This window comes from Sapajus apella, unplaced genomic scaffold, assembly GCF_009761245.1.
Source record: "Sapajus apella isolate SASKATOON/1434 unplaced genomic scaffold, GSC_monkey_1.0 scaffold17, whole genome shotgun sequence".
NCBI lineage: Eukaryota > Metazoa > Chordata > Mammalia > Primates > Cebidae > Sapajus > Sapajus apella.
This window is the reverse complement of record NW_022436957.1, coordinates 4,995,214-5,018,572: the sequence shown is the minus strand read 5'-3', so window position 1 is coordinate 5,018,572 and position 23,359 is coordinate 4,995,214. Positions and strand designations below refer to the sequence as shown.

Below are 23,359 nucleotides of genomic sequence, written 5' to 3'. Positions count from 1 at the left end.
GTCATGTATTTAATTCTCACCATCAGCCTTAGGTCTGTGTCTCTCTAGTCAGTCACTCTGGTTTTCTGTAACTCATTGTCTGGCAGACTCCTTTGGAAGGGCTCTTGGGAACATCATTCCCTGGCTTCTTACATCCTTAAGTTTGTGTTCTTTATGCTTGAAGGTCAATTTCACTCAATATAATAAACTTGGTCATGGTTTCCTTCCTTGAGTATCTTAAATCAGCAATCCCCAACCGTTTTGGCACTAGGGACTGGTTTCATAGAAGACAATTTTTCTACGAATGGGGTGGGGTGGGAGGGATGGTTTCTGAATGAAACTGTTCCACTTCAGATAATCAGGCATTAAAGTCTCATAAGAAACGTGCAACCTAGATCCCTTGCATGCACAGTTCACAGTAGAGTTTGTACTCCTGTGAGAATCTAATGCTGCCGCTGATCAGACAGGAGGCAGAGCTCAGGCGGTAATGCTCACTCGCTTGTCACTCACCTTCTGCTGTGCAACCTGGTTCCTAGTAGGCCACGGACCAGGGTTGGGGACCCTGTCTTAAATATATTGCTCCATTTTCTACTGGGAAAAAAAAAAGCCTTGCTGTTCAACTCTGATAATGATGTAAATTTATTTACGTTATGTGTCACTTCTATTTTTGCCTATACATCCACGGATTCTTTTCCTTTAAAGTTCAGACATTTTAGTAGATAACATCTTCATGTCAGTTTTCTGAGTCAGTAGTCTCAGGGATGTTAGTTGCTCTTTTCCTATGTCATTTCAAATTTGCATTTTGCAATATTTTCTTGAATTATAGTTTTTGTTACTTGTTGCCCTGTTTGGGATTTCTTTCAGGGATTTCTATTGTCAACATGTTCAATGTTCTTTGCTCATTTAAATACTTGTCAGTTTCTTTCAAATACTTTTTTTTAATTTTAAATTTTCTTCCTTTTTGTAGCTTTTATGTTTCTTGTCATTTTTAATATACTCTCTCCCATATTTTTTCTAGTTTATTCTTTATTTCTAAGATTATTTTCCTTATTTCTTATTGTCTTGAGTTCTGCATTGTGATCTCTGAGTATTTCAGTTTCTGATTTATGTTGTATTTTCCTGTTGTGTGCCATTTCTATGAGTATTTTTTAGCTCTCTTAGAAACAGAAAATTACAGTTTTCAAGCGATTTATAAAAATGTATTTTCTGGCATGCTTTTCTTGTCTGTGGAGATGTTACTCTGTTCCTTCTTGTTTCATTTCTTATAATAAATTTGAGTCAGATTCAAGCATGATCCTTTTCTATTGTTCATTTTTACACGAAGTTAATTTTCCTAAACCATTAGAAGTAGTTGTGTTGAGTAGCATTTTAATCTTACTGACCTCACTGTTGTGTTGTTTTTATGCAGATTTCACAAGATTATGGTCTGCTGGAGATTCTCTTCCCTTTGTTTCTCTTGTCCCTGCCCTTCTCAGGTTGGATTCTGCTTGCGGTGTGAGGGCCCTGCCTTGAAGGGAACCCGGTGTCAGCTCCAAGGGCCAGAGAGCCCCCCTGCCCTTCAGACTGGCAGGAATGTTTGTTGAGTTCAACAAGACTCCTCTTGGTTTCCACTGCTGTCCTCACATGGACCCACTATGCTTTCCAGCACAAGCCCATTGGCTGTTTCCAGGTTCTTCTGTTTCTGGGTCTGCCAGAATCCCCGATGCTTCCACTGCTTCCTCCCATACAGACACTGATACTGCAAACCTTGCAGGTTGCTCTTCACCTGATTTTGCTGTGAATCTGCTGCATGTGTGGTGTTACCACCTGCTCATTCTGTCTGTGTTTTTGAGGAGATGTGGGGACCTTTGGAAACTGTGACACTGCTGTGGTGGCTCCCTCCCCAGATCTTACTGGAACATTACTGAAGGGTGATCATGCATGAATTTAATGAACACAGTCATAGAGGCTTGAGAAAATGGGTCAAACTGCATCCCCAGACAGGCATTGCAATCCATTTTTATCACCTAGTAAAATTAAACCCTCAACGTGGATGATTTTATGGCCCAGGGAACAATGAAAGAGGGCGGTGACCTCGATGTTTGTGTAAATAAGAGCAGCAGCTGGAGGAAGGCAGGGATCTCAGTGTTTGTGTAACTGAGAGCAGCAGCTGGAGGAGGGCAGTGATCTCAGTGTTCATGTGTGTGTGTAAAAAGGATGCACTGTGAAGCCATGTCGGGTCCCAAGGCATCCGTAAACACCACACTTATAGAAAGAAGCAATCATGAAGCACTCTCTCTGCTTGGCACTGTCCTGAGAGTCAGGGATAAAACGATGAAAACAAGTTGTATGCCTTCCGTGCACTCTCAGTCTCAATAGGGAAATTAATTTGGAGACAGAAGAATTCATCAATGTTAAGCAATGGAGGAAACAAGATATTCCTTTTCTTCCAGATTAAAACTGGAAAAATAAATCCACACACCTATATCCTGGGGCCCTCAGCTAGGAATTCCATTAAATCCTTGCTGCGGCTGTATTTCCAGTGTTTCTCTTTGTGTCATGCAAGATTCTTATTGAAGGGGTTAGTGGCCCAGAAATAGACTCCCTCACCACCTTCATTTCTAGCTATTTCCAAAAAGACGTGAAAGGAACCAAAGACTGTAGTCTATAAAAGTGCTACTGACAAATGTTTCTTCTTCTTATCATTGGTTTAGGCCTTCTTGTTTCAGAAAATTAGATGTATGTATGTGTGTGTGTGTGTGTGTGCACACGTGTGTGTTTTAGTAGGAACGGGTTTGGTGACACAGCCTAATAATTATCCATAAGATAATCTTGGAGAATAAGGAGGCATGTCTGGATCCCACCCTGATGGGGGGATTGATCTCAGGCAACTCTTTGGGTGTGCTTTTATGCAGAGAGATGGAATAAACTAAAGAGTTGGTTTGATATCTTGGTGTGGTCATTCAAAATCCAGCCTCTTAGCTACACAAGACTACAGTATGGAGAACAAATATATCCCCACGGACTTTCTTGACAGTGAAAAATGTTCATTTGGGAAAATTTTCAAATTTTCAGCTATTTTAATGTTAAAAGTTAGTGTCGAACTTTGGCATTTGTCCATCTTTTCTCATATTTGTCAATGTAGATATAAACAGGAAGATAGAGCCTGGAGACATACAAGGGACAAGAGAAGAAACCAGAAATAACATGATTGATGATATTCAGGGGGAAAAACCTACTTGGCAGACTCATTTATACGGCTGGGGTACGTGATATGCAGCAGGCCTGCTCAAGAGGCAGCTTTGTTTAAGGAATGAGATTCTATCTGTGTTATCTAATTAGGCAGGTCATACACCATCTGTTTTTGTGAAGCTGGTTGCATTAAAAATCAGCCAGTTTTTTTTTTTTTTTAAATACTCGTTAACCTGTTTCAGGGGAACAAACATCAGGATCAAACATTTAGGGGCAGCTTAGCTTTTCAGAAAAAGTTAATGCTTTAGGCATCCTGTGTGTACTGAATAGAAATAGCTTGGGTGTAGCAGTATACAATCAATCAATAAAATAAGAAACACTTATATATAGCCTTATTTGCTTATTTATAGATTTGTAAATTTCCTCCACAATCTTTTCAAATCAGACAAAAGATAGATGTAGGTGACATTTAGGTGTGGAAGAAGTGGAAGGCGTGATGTAATTTGACAAGATTCAAGATATTAACAAATGAAAACACTTTATAAGATGGTTTTGGCTTTTTCTATTTACAGCATGAGTGTGTGTGCATGTGTGTGTGTGTGCATCTGTTGCCTTAGGCTTGTGGATTCTGCAGGAATCAAGGCATAGGAAATGACTGGAAAAACATTTATAGGCATCGGAATCTGGACCTAGGTTTTAATAATGATGTTTTCTCTTCAGCTGGAAAGCACTGCTTAGCTATCTGGAGCTATTTTTAAGAGCATATAGTTGTACAGTCCTTAAGGCAGTGGGAAACAGCTATTTTACATACAGGAAAAATCCAGATAAGGAGATAGTTACATTAGAAATATGTGTGTCTTGTGTTTTCTCTATGAAAGCACAGCTTCAGTGAGTTTTTTAACAAGTAATTTTCAAATCAACTTTTTATTGGATACCTATATTATGTGCCAGAGACCATCCTGTGTTCTTGAGAGTTACTGATTTGTTCCCTTATGACCACTCTGAAATAGGCCACTCTGCAGAAAGAGAAGGTCAGTGTCAAGGATGTTGCTGTAGAGGTAGGTGTGTTAATGATGTTTCTGAAGCAGAAATGACAAAGTCAGTACTGTAGGTGACGCTTTGCACAATTACTTTGGGATCAACACACCACTGCTCTCGAAATTTTCCTTTGTACGAGGCCCAATAAATTTCCTCCATAACTACATATTATTGCTCAATTATGTTCAACTAATTATGTGGAATCCATTCCATCGCCACACTCGGATATTATAGGAATATCTCTGCAATTACACAGCACAAGTGTTCTGGGAAACATGAGTTAAAGGGAGAAATATTTTATAACAGCAGCAGAGAGAGGTAGAGGAAATTTCTGACCAATTATACTGAAATCAGTTGTCAAATTCTAAGAATTTAAGCTACATGGGGCTAATATTTATTCTTCTTTCCAGCACTTGGGGAGGTTGCAGCAAAGTCCTGTCTTATGCAACCAGGGTAAATATATTGAGTTTAAAATGATTGCACTGCCGTCTAACTGAATATATTATTGGACTCTTAGGCAATCAATTAAAATTGAGTTTAAAATATGTGATGTGGCCGGGCACAGTGGCTCATGCCTGTAATCCCAGCACTTTGGGAGGCCGAGGCAAGCTGGATCACTTGAGGTCAAGATTTTGAGACTAGCCTGGCCAACATAGTGAAACCCTGTCTCTACTAAAAATACAAAAATTAGCCTGGCTTGGTGGCATGCACCTGTGGTCCCAGCCACATGGGAGGCTGAGGCAGGAGAATCTCTTGAACCCAGGAGACGGAGGTTGCAGTTAGCCATGATTGTGTCACTGCACTCCAGCCTGAGTGACAGAGCGGGACTCAGTAGAAAAAAAAAAAAATGTGAGGCAAGACAATCTTTTTAGGGAGTTAGGGCAAGGAATTGGCCTGGAAGCTTTCTGCCAGGAGAGTTTGATTTCTGTGTTATTGCTAAGATGCCTCATTTTTGTTTCTGTGAAGAAGCTTTCCCTAAAGCTCCCTGTGCAAGGCTCAGGGCTGATTTTAAACATGGGAACTGACTTACAGGAGATTCTGGTTTGTTGAAACGGAGCTCCACAAGGGCTGAGAGGGCCCCTCCTCCTGCCCTCAGAGATCCTGCCTGCCTTCTTCACGCTTCGCCTTTGATCTTCCCAGGAAGCTTTGAAGCTGCAGTCATCTTTGATTTTGATGCACTAGTCTGGAGTTATTGTCTGGTTGCTTGGAAAAGGCAAAAAAGCTTCTGTTCTTCTGCGCCTGCTTTTCGTTTATTTAAAAAAGTTTACATGCATTTGTCTCAATGCTCCTCTTTTACACGCAGTGTGACACATCTCACTGGGCAGGCAGTGGGAGCCCCAGGAGGGAAAGGGCAACAGACATGTAAAGAAGTAATCTCGCTGATTCTCTCCTTTCTCCATTCCTACTTTCCTCCCTTGTCACTGTTCCTTTTCTCTTCCGTCTTTCCTCTGTCCTCTTCCTTCTTCTTCTTCATTAAACCAACCAACCAACCAACAAACAAAAAAAAAACCTAGTCAACTTAAAAAACACAGGCGTCAATTCCCACAGTATGTTAGTAAAGTGAAACATTCTATGGTGGTAGGTGACAACCCTGACATGGGACACATGAAAGTTGCTTTTGGAAAATAGCTTCTGACATGAGCACTTGGGGTAACAGACAATCAAGGAAGGCTCTGAGTAGGCTAATGGCGCTATTGAGGCTTTACTCTTCTAACTCATGTGGACTGATGGAACACTGACTTCATTTTTGGAGCAGTAGGAGTTGGAATGCAGGATGACATCAAATAGCCATGGCCAGCATTCTGGGACAGATCATAGTACCCCAACAACATGTTTTTTAAACCCTAACTGTCCACATGAGTTAGGAGAGTCAAGCCTCGATAGTGTTGTCAGCCTACAGGGAGGCTTCCTGTGCTTCCAACACCTGCTTATCAGGCGGAGAGGAAGCACATCTGACAGTGGTGTCTGAAGAAGGCCGGGGCATGGAGGAGAAGGAATAGGCAGAAGCAAAGCCCAGCCCTGTGAGTCCCAGTGGGTGCTAGCCATGCCCTGTCTCAGCTAATGTGTTATTTTCTTGGCTTCTCTCGAAGGATTGTAATACGTTCTCTCTCAGGAACAAAATGATAATATTCTGACTATCCTAGAACAGAGTGATCAGCAAAATGACTCTGTATAGGTCCAGATAGTATTTAGGCTTAAAAATATTTTATATTGAATTATTATGGATAAATATGAATTGTATATATTCATGAGGTACATGTGATATTTTTGTACAAGCATAAGCTGTGTCATAATCATATCAGAGTTATTGGGATATCCATCGCCTCAAGCATTTGTCTTTGTTGAAACTATTCAATGATGTGTTTGTGGCACTGGAGCAGCCATAAGCAGTATGTAGCCAATAGGTATGAATGAGTGCCAATAAAACTTCATCTATAAAAACAGGCATGGGGTCACATTTGGCCTTTGGGCCCTACTTGGTTGATCTGAATAAAAAGAAACCAGGAAAAGAGATTTTTGTTCATGCTCGAAGGTCATGAGATTATTCACAGCTGCAATTATAATAAAATTATTAAAATAATGTTATTACTATGTTACTGTTATAATAAAGTTACTATTGTATTATCTCTTATAATGCCAAGCATGCGCTAGGTATCGTGCTAAGCATTTGACATTTATTATTTACAGAGATGCACGACCATGATCATAATCTAATTTCAGAATATCTTCCTCACCCCAAAAAGAAACCCCATGCTCATTAGCCATGACCCCTCATTCCTCCCTTCTCCCAACCCTGGCAACCACTAACCTATTTTCTGTCTCTGAATTTACTTATTCTGCCCCTCTCCTCGAAATGGAATCATATAATATGTGGTCTTCTGTGTCTGGCTTCTTTCACTGAACATTGTGTTTTCAAGGTTCTCCCTGGCTGTGGTATGGATCCGAATGTCACTTCTTTTTATTAACAAATAATATTCTACTGTATGCTAGACCACATTTTGTTTATTCATTCATCAGTTCATGGACATTTGGGCTGTTTCCACTTCTTGGCTATTATGAATAATGCTGCTATGAACATTTGTGTACAGGTTTTGTGTGGACATGTGCTTTCATTTCTCCTGGGTATAAATCTAGGAGTGGGATACTTGGGTTCCATGGTAACTGTATGTTTAACTTTTTGAGGAACTGCCAGACTTTTTCCAAAGCAGCCGCACCATTTTATATTCCTACCTGCAGCAATCTATTAGGGTCCCAATTTCTCCACATCCTGACCAACATTTATTACTGTCTTTTTTATTATAGCTTTCCTAATGAGTGCGCAAAGAAGTTTTCTTAATAACTGGTTAAAAAGAAGACATCAGTCAAAGCTCTTGGTTTGTAATTTACCATAGAAAATTACTGCATGCCTTGCATAACCCAATGACGTGCCCACTGGCTTGGAAGTATGTGAGAGATGATTCACATGTTTATTTTGATGTTTCCAAATGAAGAACTTTGTTCTTTTGTAGAAAAAAAATGGCACTTTGGTTGGGACCTGTATCACACATAAGTTTAATGTGAATCCCAACCTTTCATAATCTCCAGCTCCTCTATGAATAATACATGTAAATGTAAGCTTTGTCCAAACGATTTAAATTATGTTTCTCATAAAGTTTTCAGGAGCATTTTTTTGGGAGTTTAAGTCTTTTTTTTTCATCTGCATCATTTTACATGTTTACAGTGAGAATAGAATAAATTGCAGTGCCCCTGATTATTGATGCTTAAGAATTAATTTAATAAAGCAACATTAGTGACCATTTTTTTTTTTTTTTTGCAGGAACTGAATGTGACATAGTGAACAGGAATTAGAAGAAAACCAGTACTCAGGAGAGTGGAGTTCTAACTGCAGGTCTGCCTCTAATATTTTATAATTCTGAGTAGGTTGTTGGTTTTACCACATTAGCTTCCCCATCTCTAAATGGGGTGCCAGCTTCCTCTGTTTCTTATTTTACAGAGCTGTTGGATGGGAAGAAAGGCAGTGTATACAGATGCACCTTGGAAAAGATGTGGCACTGTGAAAGTGTGCTGCAAAATCAAATTGAGGTTGAATTATTAGGAGAGTAAATAGCAACCATGTGCTAGTGGCTAGGAGGAATAACCAAGCCACAGATGCATCATGGCGTATCGATGTTGGGATAAAACTTGGAGCCCATCCAATGAAATTCCCTCATGTTTATGATGAGAAAGTGTGACATGCCCAATGTCCTTTGAGTGGCCAGGGGCAGGACTGGAATTTGACGTGAGCTTGTGTGAAGCTTAGTCCTCTTATGTCTCTTGGAATTTTCATCCAAAGAACACTCTTTCCTTGTGGTGCCACTAAAGCTCAGAATAGCAAACATTTAACCATCCACTGGTACTTTCTCTTCCACATTGACCTTTCTCTTGTACTATTGTTCTTTTGACATAGCCACAAGAGACTGCAAGAGAGGCTGGGAAACATAGTCCACCTGTGGCCCCAGAAAGGAGAGGAAATAGCCTTGGGGAACATCAGCCAGTAGTGACTACAGAGACCCACATGGATGGGATGGTTGAAGCAGTTGGCTGGGAACTCTGCTACACCGCTAAGTCAAATAGTAGGTCATCAGTGCCAGTTTTAGAGTGAAGGAGAAAAAGGGGGGTGATTTGGCTACAGGCATGATTTGCCTTACCCTGAAAGTGCAATAGAGGCTAACATCACCATGTGCAGGATGGAGTTGGGAGAAAGCTTTCTTCCTGGAACACAGGAGACTTTGGGTGGTTTGCATGGAGTCCACTAGCCTCTCCCCATCCATCCTCTACTCCATGCACTCTTACGCACCTAGGAGGCCCGAGGGCCAGCGCAAGGCCATCATATAGTGGCTCTCTGCTGGATATGAGGACTTCCAAAACTCAAACTCAGTTCTGCCACTGGGGGATGGTGATGGCAGAAGTGAACATTTTTCCTTCAGAGCGGGATGTGTTTTCCTCTCAGGCGAATCCTGTTCTGAGATTGGGGGACCTTTTTCCCCTCTTGATTGAGTGCAGATATGAGACTCAAGCTGATATTTAATTACTCTTTACCTTTGAAATTCCTTAATATAGTAACTATTTGCAGAGTACACCCACATTCTTGTTAAATGCAGTTATCATTTTCTCCAGCTAGCTTCATCCCCAGAATGATCTCTTTCTTTGTAGCTTTCCTATGTCCTAGGCATCTTCACTCTTCCCAAATCTCTTTGAGTGCACCTGTCCTGGACCGGTATCCACAGTGTGAAGGGTTTTGGCTTTGTACACTGTGGACCCTGATTTACGGGTCACGTTTGAATTTACCTATTTTAAAATTTCACATTCCTTATGGTAATAGTAATAGTATTTTAGGTCCACTGATTTATTTTCCTGTGGCTTTCTATGTCTTTCTAGATAAACTGACACTAGGTTGCTTAATTTTTATAGGTGAACTTGAAAAAGGTCAATACTTCTAGGATAAAAAAATCCCTCAAAACTGCCTTTTCTTAGATAAAGTATGTGTGGTTTGTGCGTGTGTGCATGCATTTGGTAGATGGAACAGAGTAAAGAACACAGGAGACATCAAAGAAACAACTCCTAGATGATATGTCAGAGACAGATTGCCTTTGAAAGAGCAAGGTGAGTCGTATCCTTTCTAGAGTTCAGTAACACTAGAGTTCAGTAGAGATCCCTAGGGTCTTAGCAAGGAAGCTTCCACTTTCCCATTACTTTAGTTTCTCTTTGGGGACTAATTATAGCAAGGATGGCTTTAGTGCATTCATTAAGAGAGCAGGGCAAAACAGTTGGCTTCTCTGCCAAAGCCCCCTCCTGCAGCTGTTCTTGATGTGTTACAGTGGCCAAGTAGCATGCATTCCTGTGAGTTGCAGGGCAATGGTGGGGAAAGGATCCATAGGCTATCTTCCATTCCCTGTTCAGTGAATAGATTCTATGTTGTATTTGATGACAGAAATAGCCTAGCAACCTGGTGTCAATCCAGTCATGATGGGGAAGCATGACAGAATCCTGTGCAGAATCCTGGTGGCAGGTGTTTCTGTTGCATTATCATTGTGCCTTTAAAATGTTTGATGTGTTTCCCTTTAGAGTTGCTTTGATCCCTTCAGGAAAGGGGCGCCATCCTAAATTCCCTCAGAGCCATGACTCCTCTCATACCTTAAGGGGTATGTATGTACCCCAGTTAATATGCCCCTGTTATTCCTGCTACAAGCATGGATGACAGCACAACTCCTGACCTGAAAAGCCAGCTATCCACTTTTCACTACTAGGAAGAAAAAAGCTACAAATCATGCCACAATGATAGGTCTGGGGGCAGTTCCCCATCGGAATGTCATGTTATCAAAAGCTCAGGGTATATGTCAGTATGGAGCGGGAGCAAGTAAAGTCCTCGAAAAAGAAGCAGTTGACCTTTGTTACCTTCCCTGTCACATCCCATCCCACACAGGACTGCTGGGAGAGCACTTCTAAGTCATTCTCAGATGTCAAGCAGCATTTCAGATGCACTCTGGGGCCAAATGCGTCTCCTTGGCTGCTGATATTTTTGTTGCCTTCACACATAGATTCATTTGGCTCCAAACATTACTTCAGTGATAGTATAACTGTACTATCATGATTATTTATTCTTTGGGAACACAAGGAATGATTTTCAAATATTTATGATGGAATTGGACTTAATGCCTCATAATTTATATGATAGTGATTTTGAGTAAAAGCTATATGTTAACAAGTATTTAATAATTTCACAGTGTAGTCCACAGATAATCTTTTGTTGGTACTCTTTTCAGTTTGAATTTTCCTGGAAAAAGATCCTGAGATCGAAATTTAGTGCAACTAGGTTTTGGGGGAGCTGGTCTTCTCAGAAAACACTGGGTGACAAGGGGGAAAACAAGACAGGAAAGAGAGGGCACCCACCAAAGGGTCTGTCATCAAGCAGGTTCCACTGAGGGTAAATGGAGCTTATGGCCTCACAGGAATTCTGGGAGTCAGGGTAGAGCATGCACATAGCCAAGGAGCAAAGGAGCTTGGGCATTGATACACCAGCTTCCATCTGCCATTGGTGGAAGGCTGCTGGGGAGTGGAGCTTAATTCCCTAGCTCTTCAGGTCTGCAGGTGCACATTTCAGTCACTGAAAATGTTCCTTCAAGCCTAGTGGGGGCCTGGGCTTGACCTCCCTAAATCAACAGGAAACTGGTGGGTTAGCAACAACATTCTCTAGTAGTCACATTGCCAGGACTGGTGTCTTGGTGAGGACTGCCCCCATTTCCCACCAAAGGTGTGGAGGAGACAAAAGACTGTCCATAGAAGCAGTGCACAACCCTCAGGTGATGAGAAGTCAGGCAGTTAGCTAGCCACTCATAGGCTAAGGGGCTACAAATGGGACACAAGTAGCATCTACTACAACCCCTTATAATACAGCCCTAAATTTAAAGTTTTTAGAAAGTAGGAGAAGTGTTGAACAAGTCAAAGAATGACTTGTTTTTATAAGACAGACTACAAATAGAAGTAGGAACTCTGCAAATGGATTTATAATGACTGGAGTGTTTGGAAAAGGCTCCTCAAGGAAGGGACATTTGTCTTGTGCTTTGAATGAGACAAAGACTTTTTTTTTCTGATTCAATACTGTATATTTTATTGGATTATAACATGCCTACATAGTAAGTACTTGATAAATGTGCTGAATGACCAAATGACTCCCAGGATGAACTAATCAGCTGAAAGTCCAAACATAGGGGATTGGGCTGGTAAGTCACCTAGGCTTTGACTCAGACAGCTACATATGAAAGTTTGGTTGGAATAAGAAGTCCATATATTACATTTCTATGGAATAAGTAAACCCCTCTCTAGGTCCTATTTCTACCATAATCACAGCAATCAGATAAAGTCGAGGAGTTTATTAGGGAAATTTGAGAGGCACAGACACCCCAAGTGACAGAAAGAAACATCTGAAAATGTTCCTTCAAGCCTAGTGGGGGCCTGGCCTTGACCTCTCCAAATCAACAGGAAACTGGTGGGTTAGCAACAACATTCTCTGGTAGTCACATTGCCAGGGCATGAGTGTCTTGGCTAGGACTGCCCCCTACTTCCCACCAAAGATGTGGAGGAAACAAAGACTGTTCATAGAAGCAATGAGAACTTTAAAGAAAGTCTGAGAGAGAAAGGAAAGACAGGGGTGGGCAGGACCTTCACAAAGGGTCCCATGCATTTGACTGTGAATGTCTCAAATACATTGACAAGTAGATCTACAAAATGTTACTGGAAAGGAAAAATACCTAATGTTGTTTCCAAGAGTTCCTCTAGACTTCTCACATACCACATCGCATCCTCAGATGTACATGAAAGAACCCAAAGGAACCCAAAGGCCACACTTTTGAAAAAAGAAAAACAACAATAAGCCCTGTTGCTCTTTAAGGAGAAAGGAAGGAGCTGAAGGCTGCTGGGTCCTTTCTCACATGGCCTGTGCTCTGTAAAGCAACTTCCCACCAGCAGCATGGCACTGTGCTAGGTGAGTATCTCACCTTTTGTCACCCATGTTTCAATGTACTCTATTCTCTGTTCAAGGGCTGTCAATTTCTCCCTTAGTGTTGCAAATCTTGAACAAGACATTCAAACGAGTTGAGAAAGTCTGCAATTTTCTTGATGCTGCTGGTGATTTTCTCAATGTACTCCCAGTTCGTCCAGTCTTACTGAATCTCCTGCTGTACCAGATCCTCTTGTCCCATCATGGCGAATATCTGAGGAAGACTGAAGCAAAGGCTTTGGATCTGTGAAGGGAAGAAAGAGAAAATTCCAGGCAGGAGAAATGGCAAGAGCAAGGAAAGGAAAATGAGTGGAGATCTCCTGATTTCTTACTGGGAAATATTAATAACTTTCCAAGGGTTTTCTGTGTTTCAGTATGTCTTATTTTATTCCAGGCTCTCTTTTCAAGGGTGTTTATGTCCATTACAGTTTGGGAGATGAGATAGTGTCTCGTCTAGAGCATGCAGCAGATTTGTTTGCTTACTCTGCAGTATTATAGAGATAATGCCTCTCTCTAGGGCAAAGATCAGGCAGGTGTACTGCCTAGTATAAAATATTCAAGTTCTCTCTCCTATAATGTAATGCGCTGTGTGTGCAGGGGTCTCAATGGCCTTTGCATTTCATCTTGTCAATTGGAGATTGGGAAATAGGCTTAACTGATGATACTCTGGCTGCTGATACCGCTGTGAGTAGTAGAGTCATTTGTCTCTGACTCAGGAGTTTCGTGTCTTCTGCCAGCAACCCTGAATCTGAGGCAAGCTAGCTTGTTTGCTAAAATTTCAGACCCTTCACAGTGGTTGACACTTCTAAGTATGATGGTCAAATAAATGATCTCATTCAAGCCTTACATCATCCCCATGAAGTAGGAATTACTATTGTTTCATGTTTTATATCTAAGGAACTTGAGATCCTGAAAGATTAAATAATGTGCCTGAAGTCACTGAGTTGGTAAACAAAGAAGCTAATGTCCAAAAATGGGGTATTCTGGCTTCAAAACTGTGTTTTTTTCACCACCCTAGCAGCCATCCAGTGATACCATCGTTGGAGACACCCATTTGCAGGTGAGGGTGGTGGATGTTGTAGCAAGGTGATCACCAACCCTGGTTGTAAGGGCTGTCTTGGGTAGAGGATGGCATGGAAGGGAAGATATGATGGAATGGGCCAGGTCAAAGATAGCTTAGAATGACATATAACAGCCATAGAGGAGCAGCAGGAATTTATTTAGTGAAATTACGTAATTTAAAAGAAGTACTGATACTTAATCTTATTTCTGAGTTGTCACTATGTTCTTCCTCTTTGTTCATCAGTCCAGGACTTAAATGATGAATAGGCTCTGTGCAGGTAGGAAGGGTGAAGGGGGTACATTTCAGGTGAGGAAGACAGCATTAGGAGGAAAAGAGTGGTTTGGTTCTTTCAGAGGTTGCAAATCTGTCTCTTTCTTGGTATCCTTCCATCCATCCATCTATCCAATCTGTCTATTTATCTATGTAATCTATCAATATATCTAGCTATCTACTTACCTGTATAAAATCTTCAAAGGAACTCATGTCTTATATTGCAAATTAAAACAAAATCATTGGCCGGGCGTGGTGGCTCACACCTGTAATCCCAGCACTTTGGGAGGCCGAGGCGGGTGGATCACGAGGTCAAGAGATCAAGACCATCCTGACTAACATGGCGAAACCCCGTCTCTACTAAAAAATACAAAAATTAGTTGGGCGTGGTGGTGCACGCCTGTAGTCCCAGCTACTTGGGAGGCTGAGGCAGGAAAATTGCTTGAACCCAGGAGGCGGAGATTGCAGTGAGCCGAGATCGCACCATTGTACTCCAGCCTGGCGCCTGGCGACAGAATAAAACTCTGTCTCAAAAACAAACAAACAAAAAAATCATTTTGAGTCCAATTGTGAGAATGTCTACTTTTTCTGTTTTCCCTCTATCAGCTTACTTTTGCTGCTTGCAAACTAACTACAGATACCAATCAGCTATTTACCCATCTTCTCTCTTATTTTTACAGCTGTAAGCAGGCATTTATGTTGTCGTGAACTACACACTGAGTACTGGGTGAGTCAGAACAGGTACTTCTATGTGAGGTTGGGCTCTGTTGTTCACTTTCAATCTAACCCTGCTTCCCTGATTCCACCCTAGGTCCTGTTGACTATCAGGCAAAGAGATTGGTCCTTCCTAATTTTCTTGAGCAGCTCCCTAGGAAAGCAGAAATCTAGAACAACTTTGTTGGTCAGACCCTGAATCTACCTTGGTCCCCAGAACAAAGGGTTTGAAGGATCTTAAATGACTTCTAAACCCTATTAAAAGTAATGGCAAAAACCACAATTACTTTTGCACCAATCTAAAATACAACTCAGACACACACAGATCAAGGGATGCTCATGAATTTCAACTTTTGGAAGGACAGTTAGATCTCATCCAAACTAGACTTGCTGATGGGATTCTAGAACTCATTTCAAACACGGACATAGGAAAACAGGTTCAAAACAAGAGAAAAGCCAAAACCCAATGCAGACAATTTATCAGAGCATAGTGGCCTGGGATAAGAGAGGTGTGTGAGTAAGTCAGTCATTGGATACCAAGAAGGAAATACCTCCTTGAATTTTTCCTTTGGTAATAGAACTGTGTAAAGGATGTCTCTTTTTCTTTGGTGCTCACATAACCATAAGATGTCTCAACAAATAAGACTAGCTTCATTTTTCTCCTCTCCCAGAACACCATCTTTTTCCTTTGCTGTATCAGTGTGACACTGGAGCATCAGGTCAAAGGGAGAAGGAAAACTTCTGGCAGTCATGTTTTGTCTGTGGTGCCAAACATGTAGATACATGGAACTGATCAACATTTTTACTTTTCAACTGATTAACATTTTTACTTTTCATCAGGTTGTTGGATATTGTGTGGACACTTGAAGAAGAATGAAGAATTTAGCCATGATGGATTTATACTAAGATGTAAGTCCTTGCAACTCAAATGCCTCAAAAACCTGCTAACATTTGCGAGATCAGTACTGAGAAGGTAACTTTTTAAAATGATGAGAAGTATTGGAAATATTTGAGACTAACACAAATACTTTAAATCTAGTGCTAAGGAATAATATCCTCTATTTTATGAACAAAAGTTAAAAGAGAAGTATGATCACATATTCAGCAATGTTTCAAAAAGCATGATTTAGTTTAAATGAAAACATTGATAAGCATAATTGTCTGTTTAAATATTAACATATTTCAAGAATTATCTAATGTTAAATTTATATTGCCAGTGTAAATATAGATACAAACAGAGAATACATGAAAGGATTGTTCTTACAATATAACTGAATGTCATAAATTGACATTTTAAAACCATTTATTCACCCTTATGATTACTGATAATCATTATATCTTAATCACATCTTATGTGTTGTCTTTTAATAATGTTTATTCAAATATCTCTTGATTAATCACTCCTGAGTGACCTAAAACCACTGATTTTCATCAGCCAATTTGTCTTCTTTGCAAAAAAGAGCAGAAATATTTCTAACACTTTGGAATGCTATTTAAAGTTTGATTAAAGTCTAAAAGCCAGACAAATCATAGTTTCTCAAGTGGATCCAACATAATTTATTAATTTGCAATTTTAGAATCATTAAATTATTAAAATTGGTAGTTTAAAGCTCACTATAGGATATGGTCACTTAGCAGATTTATGTTTGTTTTTTTTGAGATGGAGTCTTGCTGTCACCCAGGCTGGAGTGCAATGGAGTGATCTCAGCTCACTGCAACCTCTGTCTCCTGGGTTCAAGGGATTCTCCTGCCTCAGCCTCCTGAGTAGCTGGGATTACAGGTATGTGTCACCACATCCAGTTAATTTTTGTATTTTTAGTAGAGATGGGGTTTTGCCATGTTGGCCAGTCTTGTTTCGAACTTCCGGCCTCAGGTGATCTGCCCACCTTGGCCTCCTGAAGTGTTGGGATTGCAGGCATGAGCCACTGCCCCCGGCCAGCAGATTTAGTTTCAACCAAACAACTATTCCCTTTGGACACAGCACATAAATATTATTGAGCCCCTGCTCTGTGCCTTATGCTACCCTAGTTAAGAAACAAAATGATTGTGAAGTAAAATTTTAAAAAATGGAATAACAGGACAGTAATGTATGCAGTGCTGTAGTGCTAAATTGTACCATTTGACCTCTCAGATTAGAATATATTGCACATTAATTATTATTAATATTAGTTATTATATTATTGATAATATTGCACATTGATACTGGGGCTGTCAACCAAGGGCCATTTAATCCTCCAGGGGCTACTTGGCAGTTCTTGGAGACATTTATGTTTGCCACAATTAGGAAGGGTGCTGCTGGAATCCAGTGGGTAGAGGCCAGGGACACTGCTTAACTTCCTGTAATACACAGGACAGCTTCCTCTCACTCAACAAAGAATTATCCTGCAAAAATATCAGTAGCGCTGAGGGTGAGAAACCCTGGGCTAGGTGGAAGGAAAGAAGGTAGACATTCTAGGCAGGGAAGAAGTTTGGATTCTGAGAATAAAATGATCCTGAGTGACCATAGGGCCAGTCAGGAGACTTTCTGGTTTTGGAGAAATGTGGAGAAATAGAAGTAAGATCAGAAAGCAGATGGGTCATTAGTAGAGACATTTTAATTTCTTATTTGACTTAATTTTGACTTTAGTTTTGGCAACATAATGCAGTAGATATCAAAAATTCCTTATTAAAAAACCTGAGTAGGATGGATAAATAAATAACAAATATTTTTTAAGGCAGGTGTTTTAGTCCGTTTGGTGCTCCTATAGCAGAATACCACAGGCTAGGTAGTTTATAAAGAGCAGAAATGTGTTTCTTACAGTTCTGGAGGCTGGGAAGTCCAAGACCAAGGTGCTGGCGTCTTATGTGGGCCTTCTTAGTTTGTCATCACATGGTGGAAGGTGGAAAAGCAAGAGAGGAAGTCTGTCTTCATATGGCAGAGAGTGGAAGAGTGAACCCACTCCCTAAAGCAGCCCTCTTTTTTAAGCATGATTTTTTTTGTTTTTTTTACTTTTAGTTTAGGTTCAGGGGTACATGTGCAAATTTGTTATATAGGTAAATTGCATGTCATGGGGGTTTGGGGTAAAAAGTTACTTCATCACCCGGGTAATAAGCATAGTACCTGATAGGTAGTTTTTCAATCCTTTCCTTCCTCTCATCTTCCATCCTCAAGTAGGCCCTGGTGTCTACTTATTATTTTTTTTTCTGAGGCAGGATCTTGCTCTGTCACCCAGGCTGGAGAGCAGTGCCACAATCTCAGCTCACGGTAACCTCTGCCTCCCAGGTTCAAGTGATTCTCATGCCTCAGCCCTACAAGTAGCTGGTACTACAGGCATGCGCCACCAAGCCCAGCTGATTTTTGTATTTTTAGAAGAGACAGGGTTTTGCCATGTTGGCAAGGCTGGTCTTGAACTCCTGATCTCAGATGATCTACCCACCTCGGCCTCCCAAAGTGTTGGGATTACAGGCATGGGCCACTCTGCCCGGCTCCTGGTGCCTATTATTCCCTTCTTTGTGTCCATGTGTTCTCGTCATTTAGCTTCCACTTATAAGTGAGAACATGCCGTATTTGGTTTTCTCTTCCTGCATTAATTCACTTAGAATAATGGCCTCCAGCTCCAATCATGTTGCTGCAAAGGACATCATCTCTTTTTTTTAAATGATTTTATTGTATTCCATGGTGTCTATTTTCTTTATCCAGTCTACTGTTGATGGGCATTTAGGTTAATTCCACGTCTTTGCTATTGTGAATAGTGCTGCAATGAACATACACATGCATTTGTCTTTATGGTAGAATGATTTGTATTCCTTTGGGAATATGCCCAATAATGGGATTCTTGGGTCAAACTGTAATTCTGTTTTAGGTTCTTTGAGAAATTGCCACACTGCTTTCCACAATAGCCAAACTAATTTACATTCACACCAGCAGTATATAAGTGTTCCCTTTTCTCTGTAACCTTGCCAGAATCTATTTTTTTACTTTTTATTTATTTATTTTTTGAGACAGAGTCTTGCTCTGTAGCCCAGTCTAGAGTGCACTGGCATGATCTTGGCTCACTGCAACCTCTGCCTCCCAGGTTCAAGTAATTCTCCTGCCTCAGCCTCCCAAGTAGCTGGTACTACAGGCATGTGCCACCACACCCAGCTAATTTTTGTGTTTTTAGTAGAGATAGGGTATCACCATGTTGGCCAGGCTTGTCTCGAACTCATGAGCTCATGTGATCCGCCTGCCTTGGCCTCCTGGAGTGCTGGAATTACAGGCCTGAGCCACTGCACCTGGCCAGCATCTGTTTTTTTTTGTGTGACTTTTTAATAGTAGCCATTCTTACTGGTGTGAGATGGTATCTCATTGTGGTTTTGATTTGCATTTCTCTAATGATTAGTGATGTTGAGCATTTTTTTTCATATGTTTATTGCCTGCCTGCATGTATATCTTCTTTTGGAGTGTCTGTTCATGTCCTTTGCCCATTTTTTAATAGGCTTGTTGGGTTTTTGCTTGTTAATATGTTTAGGTTTTTTATAGATTCTGGATATTAGACTTTCGCCGGATGGATAGTTTGCAAATATTTTCTCCCATTCTGTAGATTGTCTGTTTACTTTGTTGATTGTTTCTTTTGTTATGTCTAAGCTCTTTAGTTTAATTAGATCCTATTTGTCAATTTTTGTTTTTGCTGCAATTGCTTTTGCCAAAACCCTTTTTATAGCAGCATTAATCCACTCATGAGGGTGGAGCTCCCCATGACCTAAACACCTTCTGACAGTTCCCTCCCCCAGACACTGTTGCATTGAGGATTAAGTTTCCAGCCTCTTTATTTTGGGGGACACATTCAGACATAGCAGCAGGGCTCAGCTGACAAGAAATGCTCAGAGTTCAAAACCAGTAAGATAGCAAGGTAAGTTGGTTAGTGACAAAAAGTATGAGTGGTTCTGAGCAAAATGACTATAAGACAATTCTTTGATGACATCAGATTGTAGGAGTTCAAGGAGAAAGTGGATGTACAGTTCAGAGGATTGACAATAAAAGAAGAATACTGTTTTCTTGACACTTATACAACTTCTGATACCAATGTGTGGGTTTTTTCCTCTGCACCAACCAATTCTCCAATTCTTGGTGGACACTGATGGGGTGTTTTATTACTTTCTCTATTATAACACTAACTGCCTGTAGTTGGCACAGACCCCACAGGTTAAGGGCTGAGTTCCATAAGACTTTCCCTGACATCAGATGACAATTACAAGCCCCAGGTTGTCACCTGTGCGTCTGACCCTGGCTATAAAATGGAGGTTCCTCTAATCACCTCCTCATGTTTGATAATTTAATATAATGGCTCACAACACTCAGGGAAACATTTACTTATGTTTACTGGTTTATAATAAAGCATATTACAAAGGATACAAATGAACAGCCAGAAGGAAGAGATGCACAAGGCGAGGTGTAGGGGAGGGGAGTGGAGCTTTGTGCTCTCTCCAGGAGTGCCGCTCTCCCAGCTCTTCTATGTCTTCACTAGCCCAGAATCTCTCCTAATCCTTTAGTTTAAGGGTTTGTAGGGAGGCTTCATCATGTAAGCATGATTATTAACTCACTCTCCAGTCCCTCTCCTCTCTCAGGGTCAACTGCATGTCAATACATTAACCACATAAGGCAGTTTCTATTTTTTTCCCATTTAACAGATGGAAAAACTGAGTCTTACAAGTAGCTTGCATCTGAAGTAACAGTGAGTGGCATATGGATGTTTTCCATGTAGCAGAGATAGGATTCAACTCAACCCCACTTCTCAGTATTGAACTCTAGGTTTTAAGACTCAGCTGTCGACTGTTGCTTTGCTCGTTTGACAATGAATGTTTTAAAAGAAATTATCAGAGGACATTTTGTGCACAATAAGCATTTCAATGGAGCCCTGAGTTAACACAGGATGAATCATGGTCAGGAGAAAGATTACCTGATTATTTTTTTCTCTTTCTGAAGGTTTTCATTTTGTCGAATCATCAGGCTGAAAGAATCATATTGCTTTCCCAAAATCAATTCACATAATAACTTGGAAAATAGCTTTTACAAATGCTGCTCATTGTAAAATACATGATTTCCTTCCTTTGAAAACTCCCCTTTGGTCTTGCTCTTTGCACTGTGCATCAGGCGATGCTTGGCATTGCTGGAGTAAGATGCATTCGGGGCCCAGGGCTCCATGCACATTCTGAGGATGTTGTGGCTTAGTCACGCCTGTTTAATCAGGCAATCATTTTCCTGATGAGCTGTGAGAATTGCTAAGAGCAGAGCTATGTGATGGATTGGAGAGAGTTGCATTGTTCTTCAGACAAATGGCAAACATATATTTTTACAACTGGGTAATAAAAATGGTAATAATCAGACAGAAAAGAGGAATATAGCCTATTCAGGCAAAATCATTTTTAAAAGCTTACAATAATATAAATAAAAGCCTATTTTTCCCATGGCATTTTTTATATCTCAGCAATGAGAAGGTTTAGCTTCTCTCAGAGAGTAGTGAGGACAGTGTCATGACGTGAAAATTATCCCTTACAAATAAAGGTACAATGGGCAGAGGTTTTTCCGAGCTCTCTAACAGAGAGGAGACACCTATTAGTCAGGGAAGCTAAAGGCTTCTCTTAGTACATCCACCCACCCCATGGACAAAGCCTTAGCTTCTTGTGAACTTGCCTTCCTTAGTTATAAAATGTCCTGAGTAGTGTTTGCTCCTGCCTCTGTGATTCGGAAGGTCAGATGGGAGTGCTTTGATGATGATGATGATGATAGCAACAATATCATCACCAGCATTTTGCCATGTTATTTTCACAATGGTGTATGGCAGAGTTCAGTAAACTAACAGACAGTGGGGCTGTTACCTATTTCTGTAAATAAAACTTTATTGGAACATAGTCACACCAGTTGTTTTGTACTGTCCATGTCCGCTTTCACATGACCACAGCAGAGTGGAATAGTTGTGAGAGAGACCCTGGGGCTCCCAAAGCCCAATGTTAAACACAATGTTAAACACCAAATTACTCCTTACAAAAAAAGTTTGTCTCTATAGGAGGCCAGGTAGATGTCTGGATTTCCTAGATAAGTTCAGAAAAGTTTACTCACTTCTTCAGGATCTGGCAGGTGGGAAGTATTGATATCTAATCTCAAATTTAGCTACCTAGTGATTCTTAGTTGTGTGTGTATGTATGCATGCATGTTTTATTATGGTCTCCTTTGACAGAAAAAAAAGACGGTATTCATTGTCTCATCTCTACTACCGACTCTTACTTTCCAGTAGTAAGCAAACCAACAGGCAACCCTACTCCTCCCTAAAAACCGATCACTGGGTGCCAATAGTGAGAATATTTTGGGGGATTATGTGCATGTCTGCTACAGCCATCAGAATTTGAATGATTCCCATTGGAATCATGGTATATAAATACAACTTAAAACCAAATCATTGGAAAATTATAGGGCAGAATATGATTGATTATATTGTCCTTGGGTCCATTGAATGACTCTCAGTAAACAAAATTGATAATGATGAAGCCAGTTATAAAATATAAATCATCAAAGTTGAGAGTAACAACAATTGAAACCATCCCACAATCAAGACAATGCTGATGATGCTGTGGTAACAAGCACCCTTCCTATAGTCTAGGAGATACCAAGTACCTGTAGGCATGAGATGTAAGTATTTTGTGATATTGCCATGGGTTGTTTGGCAGCAGACTCTGAGTAGAAAACTGAATTAGAGGCTTCCATAAAATCAAGTAATGTGCTAATTTTAGTTTGGTAACTCTTAATAACTCAATTACTAGTTGTAGCCCTTAGTCATACATTAGAAAATGAAAGTCTATAAAATTGCACATAATTTGCTTTGATAACATTGCATTTCTGGATCTCCCACCAGGAGGCACTTCAGTTGACTTTAGTGGATTGCAGATGACACTTTGATGATACGCCATAGAATCCAAATTTCTAAGGAAGCTGACTTAGAAGCCGTGGAAAATGGCATCAGTCAATTCTTCTTTCACCTTCTAGGTGATATTTATTGAGGCTTTCCAGTGACAAGACATGGTTACATCCTAATAGCACGTTTTTCTTTAACAGTCAGGATCTTGCTCTTTCACCCAGGCTGGAGTAGTGGTGTGATCATAGCTAACTGCAGCCTCAAACTCCTGGGCTCAAGCTATACTCCTGCCTCAGCCTCCCAAGTAGCTGGGACTACAGGCATGCGCAACCACAGCCAGCTAATTTTTTAAAATGTTTCTGGGGACATGGGGTCTGGCTATGTTGCCCATGCTGATCTGAAACTCTTGGTCTCAGGGATCCTCCCATCTCAGCCTCCCAAAGTACTGGGATTGCAGGTGTGAGCCACTACATCCATCCCCTAGCAGTACTATTATTTGGACTTTGTGGTTGAGCAAATAAAGGCAGAGAAAGGATAAATACATGCCCGAAGTCAAACTGCTGTTAAATAGCAGAGCAAGGGTTTGAACCTAGGGTTTCCCTCAGGAGCTGTGCTCTATGTCCCTGGAATCCTGAAATCCACTGGACTCATAAAGCTCTTGAACCTCTGACATTGCTACCAGAATTGTGTATGTAGGGGTATTGCTATGGTTTGAATGAA

At 40.6% G+C, this 23,359-nt stretch overlaps 1 long non-coding RNA gene and 1 pseudogene across 6 annotated transcripts in view; one reads left to right on the top strand and one right to left on the bottom strand.

Annotated features, from left to right (window-relative positions):
• The window catches only part of LOC116556631, a 131,551-nt gene that overhangs the window by 12,697 nt on the left and 95,495 nt on the right, over nt 1-23,359 (top strand). For all 6 annotated transcript variants that reach the window (XR_004271101.1, XR_004271098.1, XR_004271100.1 and 3 more), the window contains exons 2-4: nt 8,006-8,077; nt 14,738-14,784; nt 15,612-15,680. This is a non-coding gene — a long non-coding RNA (uncharacterized LOC116556631). The remainder of the gene's footprint in view (nt 1-8,005; nt 8,078-14,737; nt 14,785-15,611; nt 15,681-23,359) is intronic.
• Nucleotides 12,076-13,097, bottom strand: LOC116556630 (annotated as a pseudogene).